Genomic DNA, 12,358 nt, shown 5'->3' with positions numbered 1-12,358 from the left:
CACCACAGAGCCATCATCCCTTCTCAGCTCCTTAACTCTGTTGGCCTTCCTTCTAGCATTCGCCACCGCCATAAAGTATTGAGTACTTCTATTCCCATCCTGCAGCCAAGACACATGTGATCTTTGTCGCGCCTTAATGTTCATCTTCTCTTCAAGTTGTTCAACCACACAACGCAGCCTTGCCTCCTCTCTTATCTTGTTCTCTTACACCGGGGCACACATACACTTATCCAGATCACTCTTGGCTTTTTTAGGCGCCCCTCAAGTTCTCCCACTACTTCTTTATGCCACTTCCTCATTCTTCCTGCAACACATCGCATAGGTTGGGCCACATTTGCCCCCTCTCCCATCATACCTTCCTCCCATGCTCCTTGGATTTCAGCACTACATCCCTCCTCCTTCAACCACCACGCTTCAAACCTAAACCCCCTATCACCCCGGCCGATCATTCTCCCTTCTCCTTGAGTGCATATAATTACCGACCGATGGTCCGAGTGACGTCACTACAAAAAAAATACACTTCCCTGATGATACGTGTTTGTCATAGTAGGTCACATTTTCTATCATGCATGTACATCCATGACGATTTTATGACAGAATCAAGATAGTCATACCTGTGCTGTCGTAGAAGTGTTCCATGACATTACCAAAATTATCATCACGGAAGTGTCCACTTCCATGACGATAAATCGCACGTCATAGAAGTGCTTTCGTCAAGGGTGACCGACACGTGGCATCCACCATAACGGGGCGTCGTTAAGCTATCGGGTCCGGTTTTGGATCCGATAACCTACTAACAGCCCGAACCAATGAGGATTTTCCACATGTAAAATTCTCATTGGCCGAAGGAAACACGTGCTGGCTCATCGTTGGGACAAATGTCATCCATTCATTGGACATGATGCGCCTATGATACGTCGACATGTGGCACGACCCAACAGAGGCCATTCCGGTGAAAAGACCGGCCCGTTTGACTTGGTCAAAAGGTAACGGGCCGGCCCACGGAAAGCCTGTTAACGGCATGTTCGTATATAGCCCCATTTATGGCCCGCTAACTCACGGCCCGTTACGGCCTATCTGAATTAAGCCCAGTAGCTTCATCTGGGGCTTCCAATATGATTCCAGCCCGTTGTAACTTCCGGCCCATGTATGGCCATGATGTCTTTCGGCCCAAACGAGACCATTTGTAACTCTTGGCCCATTAACGGCCCGTGGTGAATCTAGCCCGCAATGAATAGTGTACCCCTTTATACCCATTAACGGCCCATTATTCCATTAGGCCGTTTCCAACCCGTGTTATCTTTCGGCCTTCTCGGGGCCCATTTATTCTTGGGCTCATTTCCAGCATACGGTTACTTACGACCCGTCATTGGCCTTTTCTGCCCGTGGGCCAAATTCAGCCCACGGTCACAATCGACCCGTTTGTAGCTCGTTACTCTATTGGGCCGTTTTCATAACGTCATCAAATACGACCGATTAACGACAACCTGTTATTGTCGGCCCATGAACGAACGATTCCAAATCTAGCCTGTTTACGGCCCATAATGCGGTATGTTATTGGCCCATGTTTGGCTTCGATCATACGACATGTAGAAGGCCCATTGATGCTACAGCCCGTAGAAGGCCCATTGATGCTACGTCCCATAGAAGGCCCATTATTTCTATGGCCCGTAGGAGTCCCATGGTAACTACAGTAAATATGTAGCCCATGGTTATTGTGGCCTAGTTTTAAAAAATAGGTTATTGCGGCCACTAGCAAACCATGGAAAAAGAACTGCACTGACTACAAGCAAACAAATAAACAAGACAACAAGGAAATAAATAAGCAAGCAACTTACGCTAGGCTATCACGGCTATTACACATATTACATCCACTGAGCATCAAAGTTTGCCACCAGTGCAAATATAGGGAACAAAGTAGCATATCATATATACTGGTTGTCAAAGTTGGCGACTAGTGCAAATAAACGCCGCAACAAAACAAGTCCAGAACTAAAACCACTTCAGAAGAGCTCAAGAAACAATATCCTGGGTACCCATAATGCTGGCAAGATGCTTAGCAAGCTTATTAACTTTCTCTTGTTTGGCGCTTAAATCCTCCAGCAGTTGTTGTTGCACCAGAAAGTATGCATCTGAATTCTGTAGGGACTTCCTCAGTCCTTCGGCTTCCTGCCACATAACATCTGATCGATGTCTTTCATCTTGAAGTTGAGACTCTAGAAGCCAAACTGATTCAGGTAGCGAGTTCGAAGAGCTGGAGCCAGCAGTAGTAGCGAGTAACTCGAACACTACATCAAGACAAGACTTTGGGGTTGTCTCAGTGTCTTCAATATAGTTGTTATCAGCTTTCTTGGAGAGCAACAGTGATGTCTCACTATCTTGAACCTTATCTGCATTACTTCCTTTACCATTGCATAACGGGGTACTCTTCTCCAATATTTTATCCGCGTTCTAAAAGAGAAACAAACAAACACATCATATGTTTACAATGTAGCATATGAAACTCATTTTGGTAAACCAGTTCAGTAGTAAGGTGGACAAGATAACAACATGAAACAAACATATATCTATGTAGTATGGTCACTGTATGGTCTATATCATTCTAGTTTATGTTGCCAAATCAAGATAGATACAATTTGAATCATATCTATTTAAGACAAAGCAGCATAGACAGAATATAAGTGTGGGAAACTACACAGCAATAACAACACTTGTAATGTGCATGGCATGAGAACATTACTGTTTATTCAATTGAAACTGAAATCAACATAGAGCAAGTTACAATAGCAAACACGTTAAAGAAACAGGTTTAAAACATACTTGTTGCGTCATTGGAGTTTCAATTGCATCCTTCAATTTGAAATTAGTTGGTATGAGTAAATACAGTGATGCAAGAGCAAAGTAGTATGAACCATAGCTACGGAACCTGACCCGAGAATAATTCTTCTTCTGCTTTAAGCATTGACTTGGGGTTCGAAGTGGTGGTCCTCGTGCTTTGGGCACTGCAGTTGCCTTACTAACTGCTCGTGTTTGGGTGCTCTGTGGTGGAGATGGTGTTGTGTCAACTGGAACTGGGTTACTATCTGCTGGGGTTGGGGTTAGAAGGGGTGTAGCTGGTTCTCTGTCCAACTAGGTAGGGGTACAATCTGCGTGAGTTTGAGTTATGTGTGGTGGGGCTGGTTCTTGGGCAAGTACAACCGTGGTTCTATCTACATCGACATGTAGCACAATCTTTTCTGAAGACTGTGTTTTTACTCCCACAGATACTGCCATCACCCCCTCCAATTGAAATGGCTGATAAACAAGAAAAGTAATTGAATGTACAGACATTGTAAGATAGACAGGTGCAATGGATAGTAGGGAAGAAAACAGGGCATGAAATAATTCACATTTATGTTGTCTAACCAAACAGAATAGCAGGACATAATTTCACATATATGATGGCTAATTAAATATGATAGCATGACACAATTTCAAATGTATGATGGCTACCTAAACAGGATAGAATGACATAATTCAAAATATGATGACTATGTAAACAAGATGAGATGATATAACTATATTATGTCTTTAGAAAATGGGTTGGCATGCCATAATTCAGATACATGCTGTCTATGTAAACATCTTCGCATGATATAATTCAAATATATGATTTATATACTAAGCAAGTGAGCAGAGGGAAATCGGATATATGATGTGTCAACTAAGGAGATGGCATTTAATATTGTGCATATGATGTAAAAACTAAGCATTGCAATACAACATATGCATGATATGAGTAATATAACCCCGCCAAGTCTGAGCATACACCTCAGGGGGATAATAGGACTGGTCATCTGCCTCTGAATCCTCCTCCGAAGAGCTATCTGTAACCAGGAAGATATCTGCTTCAGCAGGTAGCATTGTCTGCTCTGAAGACCTTGTTTTCACTCCAGATTTCTCCATCACCAATTCAAATGGCTGATGCACAGGAAGGGCAGTTGAATATACAAACATTGTTGACAAATGCAACGAGAAATACAAAAAAATGCGGCATGATATAATTCACATATATGACGCTTGGCTAAACAACATGGCATTGCATAATTCACATATATAATGCCTTGCAACAAGGTAGCATTGCATAATTCACATATATAATGTCTTGCAACAAGATGGCATCGCATAATTCACATATATGGTAATTAGACACTAAACATGTGGCATTCACACAAAGCATGTCTAAATTAAGCAAATGACATACCAATGCAAGATACGATACGCACGATATGAGCAATATAACCCTGCCAAGTTAGAGCATGCACCTCGGGGGGGGGGGGAATAGGACTGGTCATCTGTCTCTGAATCCTTCTCTAAGGAGCTATCCATAACCAACAAGACATTCGCTTTGTCAGATAGCATTGTCTGCTCTGAAGACCTTGTTTCCACTTCAGATTTTTCCATGACCGTGCCGAATGGCTGATGCACAGGAAGAGTAATTGAATGTACTAAAATTGTTGACAAATTTAACACATAATAAAAAATGATGGCATGATATAATTCACATATAAGATCACTGGCTAACCAGGGTGGCATTGCAAAATTCACATATATGATGCCTGGCTAAACAAGATGGCATTGCGTGATTCACATATACGATAAAGAAACTAAATAGATGGCATTGACACAAAGCATGTCTAAACTAAGCAGATGACATATTTGATGTATCCAGTAAGCAATGCAAGGCACCATATGCATGATATTACCAACATCAACATGCCAAGTTAGAGCGAAGACCTCAGGGGGTAAATAGGAGTGGTCTTCTCCTTCTGAATCCCCCCGGAATAGTTATCTTCCTCTTGATTACGATCCGGAATGGGTGGAGGGGGGCCTGCCTTTGCGCCCACCATGGAGCGACGTCTGCATGAAATTTTATTGCCATGCAAGGCTCGTCTCTTTTGCTCTACATGTTCAGTTCCATTGTGTACAATAACTGACATGCATAGGAATAAAACATAGTGAGATTATGTAAGGAGTGCATCCACAAATCCAGAGTGATGGTAGCAAACTGTGGATAGACCCAAAACCCATGATAGCAGGCAGATAATAGCTTTAGTTAAAAATACAGATAATGGCTCCTTTAATGTTTGTTTGCACCCAACATGAAACTCATAGTAGACACCTGAGATTAACCAGATAGTAGACAGATAGTACTGATTGCTGCCCCAATATGTACCCACAACCATTTAAAAACTCAAGTTTCAGTATTAGTTTGGACCTGACTCGGAGTCTAATAGGTGAAAACGATGATAAAGTAACATGTCATCATATTAAGCGAAGCATAACATAAGCAGACACGGAAGAGTGCGACCTCTCTTGCGGACCCGTGTAGTCCTCAAGGTCATCTGCTCAGTTGATGGTGGTAATGAAGTTGTCGTGGCTGCCGGCGGCTAGGAAGAAGATCTGAGGTGGCGAAAGACAGTATGGAGAGCAGATCCCTATTGTGGTGAACCCTTCTGTCATTGGAGCAGCTAAGCTGGGGTGGAACACACGCAACAGGAGCAGGACAAACCACACAAGGTTTTCTTTGACACATATCTGTAATAGAAGTAATTGTGTAAGGGCTTGTCTGAATTTGAGGATTCTACAATGCTGGGATAGGAAATAGACAGGAATAGGATAGGAATGCACGTGCAAAACAGAGAATTTAAAAGAAAAAAGGATTTATGCCAATCTGGGTGTTTGATTCACAAGAATTGGAAGATCACAGGATGCAAAGAAGCAAGGTGAGATTAAGTCAAACCACAAGAAAATGTACGGTTATAATGCTATTATGCTACTATCTCTTAGTCTTGTGCTTCATGAATAGGAATTTGAAAAGGAGGACAAGTGGAAATTAAAATTCCTATAGTTTTTCTTTCAAGGAGACACTAAAGGAACAAATCCTACAGTTTTCCTTTGCTCCATTCCTTTGAACCAAATTCATGAATAGTAGTACCATATGAAACTTTCCAATTCCTACGTTTTTCCTTCACTTTTCCTTTCAAGCACTGGCGATTCTAGTAGGCAGGCTTGAGCAAGGAAAAACCTGCACTCAAAAATGTTTTTGTGCTACTTCTATTACTTTGGACCCATGCCACTGCCCTACTAGCTCAACTCACAGGCCCAGCGACAAATGCATAGCTCAAACGCGCAGAGATTAATAATGATGGCGTTCAAGAGAGTCCATCACAGATAGCTAAGTTGCCTGGTACCTCACTGCTTGTCATATAGTAGGAGAAACTAATCGTATTTCACGTTACTGCGTGTGCTCAGTGGACAATATATATAACATGTAGAGTAAAAAAGAGATGCAACAAGTGTACAACCTCTTTGGCGAAGCCATGTCGATCTCAGCGTGATTGGGTTGGTCGGTGAGGATGATCTGGCTGATTGGTTGTCGAAGAAGGGGAAGAAGATCTTAGGCGTCTGGAGATGGAGCCCGGGGTACTGCTCCGCTGTGATGGAGGGTTTCGTCGTTGGAGCAGCTCCGGTGAGTTGTACGACGCCGAGGCTGAAGCAGGACAAGAGAGACAACGTTAACCTGAGTGGAATTCTAATAGCATCTCCAATAGATGACGTAAAATACATAACCACAAAGTGTTAGATGTAAAATATATCAGCCGCTCATCTCTGAACTTAACTGTTGAAACTGAATTTAACTGTCAAAACTGATCTGAACTGTTGAAACTGATTTTTTTGTCAAAACTGAATGCACTAGTAGCAGAAAAGCAGTAGCAACAGCAGCAGTAGCGCGTGCGAGAGCCGGGGCAGCTGGTCGTGTAGCAGCATCATGTGAGGCTACCCTGAGCCGCGAGCGACCACCGGCCAAACAACTGGCCCCCGCCGCTCGCGGACGGCGGTGCGTCGCCCCGCCCGCCCCGAAACCAGTCCCCACCGCCGGTCCGCTGCCGCCCCGGGCATCCCTCTAGCCCCCCCGTGCCGAGCTTTTTCTCCGGCGATCCCCACGCCACCACCGGCAACCACAGCCCCCACCCTGAACCCTAAGATAGATACTGGGGTACCTCTCTGGCGAGCCCCCTCCCCGCTACGGCCGGTTCTTCCTGAACTTTGGCGAGCCCCCCACCCCCTGAAAATCGACTGACTTGAAAGTCGATTCAGTCGACTGAAGTGTAGCTAAATCGGAGCAGCATCACTAGCAAGATCAAGAGCGAGAGCAGCAGCACGAGAAAGGGCAAGAGCAAGAGCAGACCAAGCAGGGGACCGAGAGCAAGAGCAGAGCAGCAGCGTGAGCGAGAGCTAAAGCAACAGCAGCTCCTACTGATGTGGACGTCGCCGCCAAGGGAGCGACGCCGTCGAGGAAGTGGCCGGTGACCTTGCTATGGATGGAGCCGCGCCGTGTCGGCTTGGGACCGAGCACTAGCAGCACCGTGAGATCGGATCAAGAAGAAAATGCGGTGATTAGTGTACAACCTCTTTGGTGGCGCCGTTTAGGCCTCAGCTTCATCCGAGGAAACGGTGATGATGATGCTCTTTCGATGGTGAAGGTGAAGATGGCAGTGTGGGAATCGAGGTGGCACGAAAGACGAGGGGGACGTCAGGGCAGCTCCTTGGAGGTGGAGGACGGGGTGGCTGAACCGGCGGGACGATGAGATCGACGACGGATCCTCATCCGGTATGGTGGATGAGGGACATTGAGGTGTTGCTGTGGACGGCGTCGTCGGGGAAGAGGCTTCGGCTGGGTGGCGGACGGAGGAGGGTGTGGGGCTTCGCGGGTTTTCGCGGCCTCGGTGTACGAATGGGTGGGCGGATGGGATGGGAGTGGGGAACCATGGCTTAGGGACGCGCTTGTCCGAAATACGGGGTAAGTTACGAAAGTACCCCCACCGATTTGAGCTAGGCGGTTCTTTCGGTTCAGGGGTATCACGGGCATTTCGTGTGTCGGGATTTCACAGGAGGTTGGAGTTTTTGCGTGCGTTGTAATTTTGGAATAGCAAGGCATGGGTTGAGATGGAGGGAGTTGTCGGAGCACAACGAGACAAAGATATATCTTAAATATTTCGGGCTAACAAGGCGCGGGTTGAAGAGGCGGGAGTTTCACAGCACGATAGACAGAGATGCTAGCTTGAAATTTCGGCATAACAAGGCGAGGCTTGAAATTTTGGGAGAACAAGCTTAACGTGTACCCCCAAAAAAGGACAATTCGCACCTCATCACTAGAGAGAGCCATGTCCCGTTTTACTGTATTACTAGAAATGCATTCAAATACAAAAAAAAACTAAAAAAATCAGGACAACAAACATAACGTGTACAGTACCAAAATAATTTGCACTTACCTCAACAATAAAAAAAATGTGTGTTGTCTAGCATATGGAATAAATTTGAGTACATTTTCCCTGTTTGAATGGGATTGTACTCGGGTTAGTTATACAACCATCTAAATATTATCTTCACAACACATGACATGAATATAGGGGAAGTAAATTCCTATATAAATACGAACTACATGTACATACGATCTCTAAATCAAATATATGTATAGATTTTATGTTGAATTCAAATCATAGTACATGTATGCTCTAGCTAGATGTTCGGAATCTAAACCATGTATGATATACTACGTACAATGTGTTTAACAAGCACAACACACACACAAACACCATTTAGACTAGTAAGGTACACGTGCATTCACGCATGAGATTTGGCAACCAAATTATGAATAAATACTACATTATAGCACGTAAGCTTTGAGTCATATATGCATGATGTAGATGTTCATTTAATTCTTATAGTTCATTTCATTCAAAATCATCTAGTTTTTATAAAAAAGCTAATCTATTTTAAGATTCATGGAATTGTGCGTTGTAAGGCATAAAGTAAAAACAAATAATGACAAATCATGTAGAAAAACATTTGGGTAATTCTGATATGGAAGATTCTAGAAAAAAGAAGAAGTGCTTGTGTTTTGAGGTTTGTGCATTATGCTTAAGTTCAACCATGGAGTCTTCTAGATTGTACATGTGGCAAAATCTGGTGGAATCTACATGATATCCAACGGCCAGTTGTGCTCAAATTTTCTATCTCTGCACCATCGGATTAGCCTCATCCAACGACCATCTTTCAAAGTCAAAATTGTCTGCACACTATATAAAAAATATAAAATACAATATATATAGGGGTATAGATATAGATATGTGATGCGAAAGCTACCCATCATCTCCAATTAGAATAGTGTGTCCATGCACGGATGCAATGTGGCCAAACGATGTCTGCCATCGATATCTCAAATACAAATCAGTCTGACCTTGTTCAATGTGTATACAGTACAACATGCTCGTTTCCAAACCACACCACGCATATCTGAGTTATATTCATGCATGCATGGGTTTCAAACGTCATGATCTCTTATTCAAATATTTGAATTCTACTTTACATTGATTATGACGTCACCTAGTCTTTTACACCCACACAGTCATCTTCTCTTTATAATTGTACCATTAACTTTCTCTCGTGCATGCATGCATATACAGTACCAGTCGGCATTATCCATCGCACACATGCAATCTTTTTCTTCAGGTCGGTCTCCCATGCATGCACACACACCACCTCCCCCTCCCCATCATATCAGGCATTCTTTATCTCTCACGTGCATATGCAACGATCGATGTTCCTCTATGTGTGTGTATATATAGCTAGGTCTTTCACAGTTTTACACACAAACCGATCAATCTATATATCTAGTGGGGTCTCACCCTCTTTCCCACGTCCACATCGATCAATCTATACCTCTCTATATAGGATTACATAGCTAATACACACATATTAATTATATATCCAACGTCCCCCTCCCATCATCCATGCCTCCGCTTCATCTCTCAGACGCACACACAGTGGCGAAGACAGGGGCAACAAGGCCCCTGCCCCCCTAACATCACTATATATCAAGGCTAATATGAATGTGATCATTAGAAAATTTCTGGTAAAATGGTTTAAGTTGATGAATTGGCCCTCCTCGTAAAGGATTAGCAATGCTTGACCCCCTAGCTCATTTATTTTTCATGGCTCCACCACTGCGCGCAACAGCGCACATTCTCACCCCCTCTCTTCAAATATCGATCTCGCACTTGTGCACTCCTTCATAGTCTCCCTCCACTTGGCCCCTCGCACCATCTTCTAGCCCCCACCAGATTTTGCCACATGTACAATCTAGCAGACTCCATGGTTCAACTTAAGCATAATGCACAAACCTCAAAACACAAGTGATTCTCCTTTGTTCTAGAATCTACCGTATCATAAGTGCCCAAACTTTTTTTCTAGTTGAATTGCCATTATTTGTTTTTACTTTAGGCTTTACAATGCACAATTCCATGAATCATAAAATAGATTAAGGGCTTCTTTGATTCAAAGGATTCTCAAATGAATTTTGGAGGATTCTAATCCTTAGGAATTTTTCCTATCTTGGTCGTTTGATTTGTAGGATTGTAAACCATAGAAAATTTTCCATAGGATTCATTTGCGCTAGATTTCATAGGAAACATCCCATCCACTCAAACCACTTTGAAAGAATCCTGCGTTTTTTCTATGCACAATCAAAAACTCGTACAATCCTATAGGATTCAAGACGACATTCCATTCTAATCCCATGTTTTTCCTATTCCCGCATCTTGGAAATCCCACGAATCAAAGAGGCCCTAGATTTTTTATAAAAACTAATTTATTTTGAATGAGATGAACTATAATAATTAAACGAAGGTCTACATCAGGCATATATGACTCAAAGCTTACATGCTATAGTGTGGTATTTATTCATAATTTGGTTGCCAAATCTGATGCGTGCAATAAACGTGTACCTTACTAGTACTTCGAGTGTGTGCAAACACATAAATTAGAATTCCAACAGCATCCTACACAGTGTCGCTCTAACAACTCATGAAGCTACATGGCACATGTGGAGGCGTTGTCGCGACCTCCTTGTGTGGGTTGATCATAGTGACGTGCTGCTGCTTCTAGAAGAATGTACTCGTCCTCTCTGAGCCACACTGGCGGTACATGCACGAAGAGAAGATGTGCACGCCTGCCACGCACGCACTCATTCCCTCACACGCACACGCGGGTACACGAGGCGACACATTTTCGTATGAAGACCCACCCCATGTGATAATTTGACGCTTGTAAAGTCATTCATTTCATTGATGGTCAATTAATACAGTGCATGCAAATTGAGTGGACGTGAGGGCGGAAGAAAGACATTATGATAACGCACAAGTATAGGGGATCGCAATAGTTTTCGATAAGTAAGAGTGTCGAACCCAATGAGGAGCTAAAGGCAGAACAAATATTCCCTCAAGTTCTGTCGACCACCGATACAACTCTACGCACGCTTGATGTTCGCTTTACCTAGAACAAGTATGAAACTAGAAGTACTTTGTAGGTGTTTTTGGATAGGTTTGAAAGATAATAAAGAGCATGTAAGTAAAAAAGTAGGGGCTGTTTAGATGAAGACACAACTAAGTTTGTTTTAGTAGAGAGCTTGTTGTTACGAGAAAGTTGTTTGTCCCTAGGCAATCGATAACTAGACCGGTAATCACTATTGCAATTTTATATGAGGGAGAGCCATAAGCTAACATACTTTCTCTACTTGGATCATATGCACTTATGATTGGAACTCTAGCAAGCATCCGCAACTACTAAAGATCATTAAGGTAAAACCCAACCATAGCATTATAAGGCATCAAGTCCTCCTTATCCCGTACGCAACAACCCCCTTACTCGGGTTTGTGTTTCAGTCACTCACGCAACCCACTATAAGCGAATCATGAATGTATTGCAACACCCTACAACGGGGATACCTCACGCTTGCGCGACATGGAGAGCACCATAGGACAGCACCAATAATAAAACATGCAACTCAAACCAATCTTGATCATCAAATAGCCCATAGGACAAAACTGATGTACTCAAAGATCATAGGATAGCCATACATCATTGGGAAATAATATATAGCGTTGAGCACCATGTTTAAGTAGAGATTACAGCAGGTAAGAGAGAGGTTACACTGCTGCATAGAGGGGGGAAGAGTTGGTGATGATGGCGGTGAAGTTGTTGGTGAAGATTTCAGTGATGATGAAGGCCCCCAGTGGCACTCCGGTGCCACCGGAAGGGAGGGGGAGGGAGCCCCCTCCTTCTTCTTGTTCTTCCTTGACCTCCTCCCTAGATGGGAGAAGGGTTTCCCCTCTGGTCCATGGCCTCCATGGCGTGGGAGGGGCGAGAGCCCCTCTGAGATTGGATCTGTCTCTTTGTCTCTCTCTGTTTCTGCGCTCTCAGATTCTACCCTTTCACCGTTTCTTATATTCCCGGAGATCCGTAACTATGATTGGGC

Source organism: Triticum urartu, chromosome 5, assembly GCF_003073215.2.
Source record: "Triticum urartu cultivar G1812 chromosome 5, Tu2.1, whole genome shotgun sequence".
In the NCBI taxonomy this organism is placed as follows: domain Eukaryota; kingdom Viridiplantae; phylum Streptophyta; class Magnoliopsida; order Poales; family Poaceae; genus Triticum; species Triticum urartu.
Note: the sequence above shows the minus strand (reverse complement) of the source record.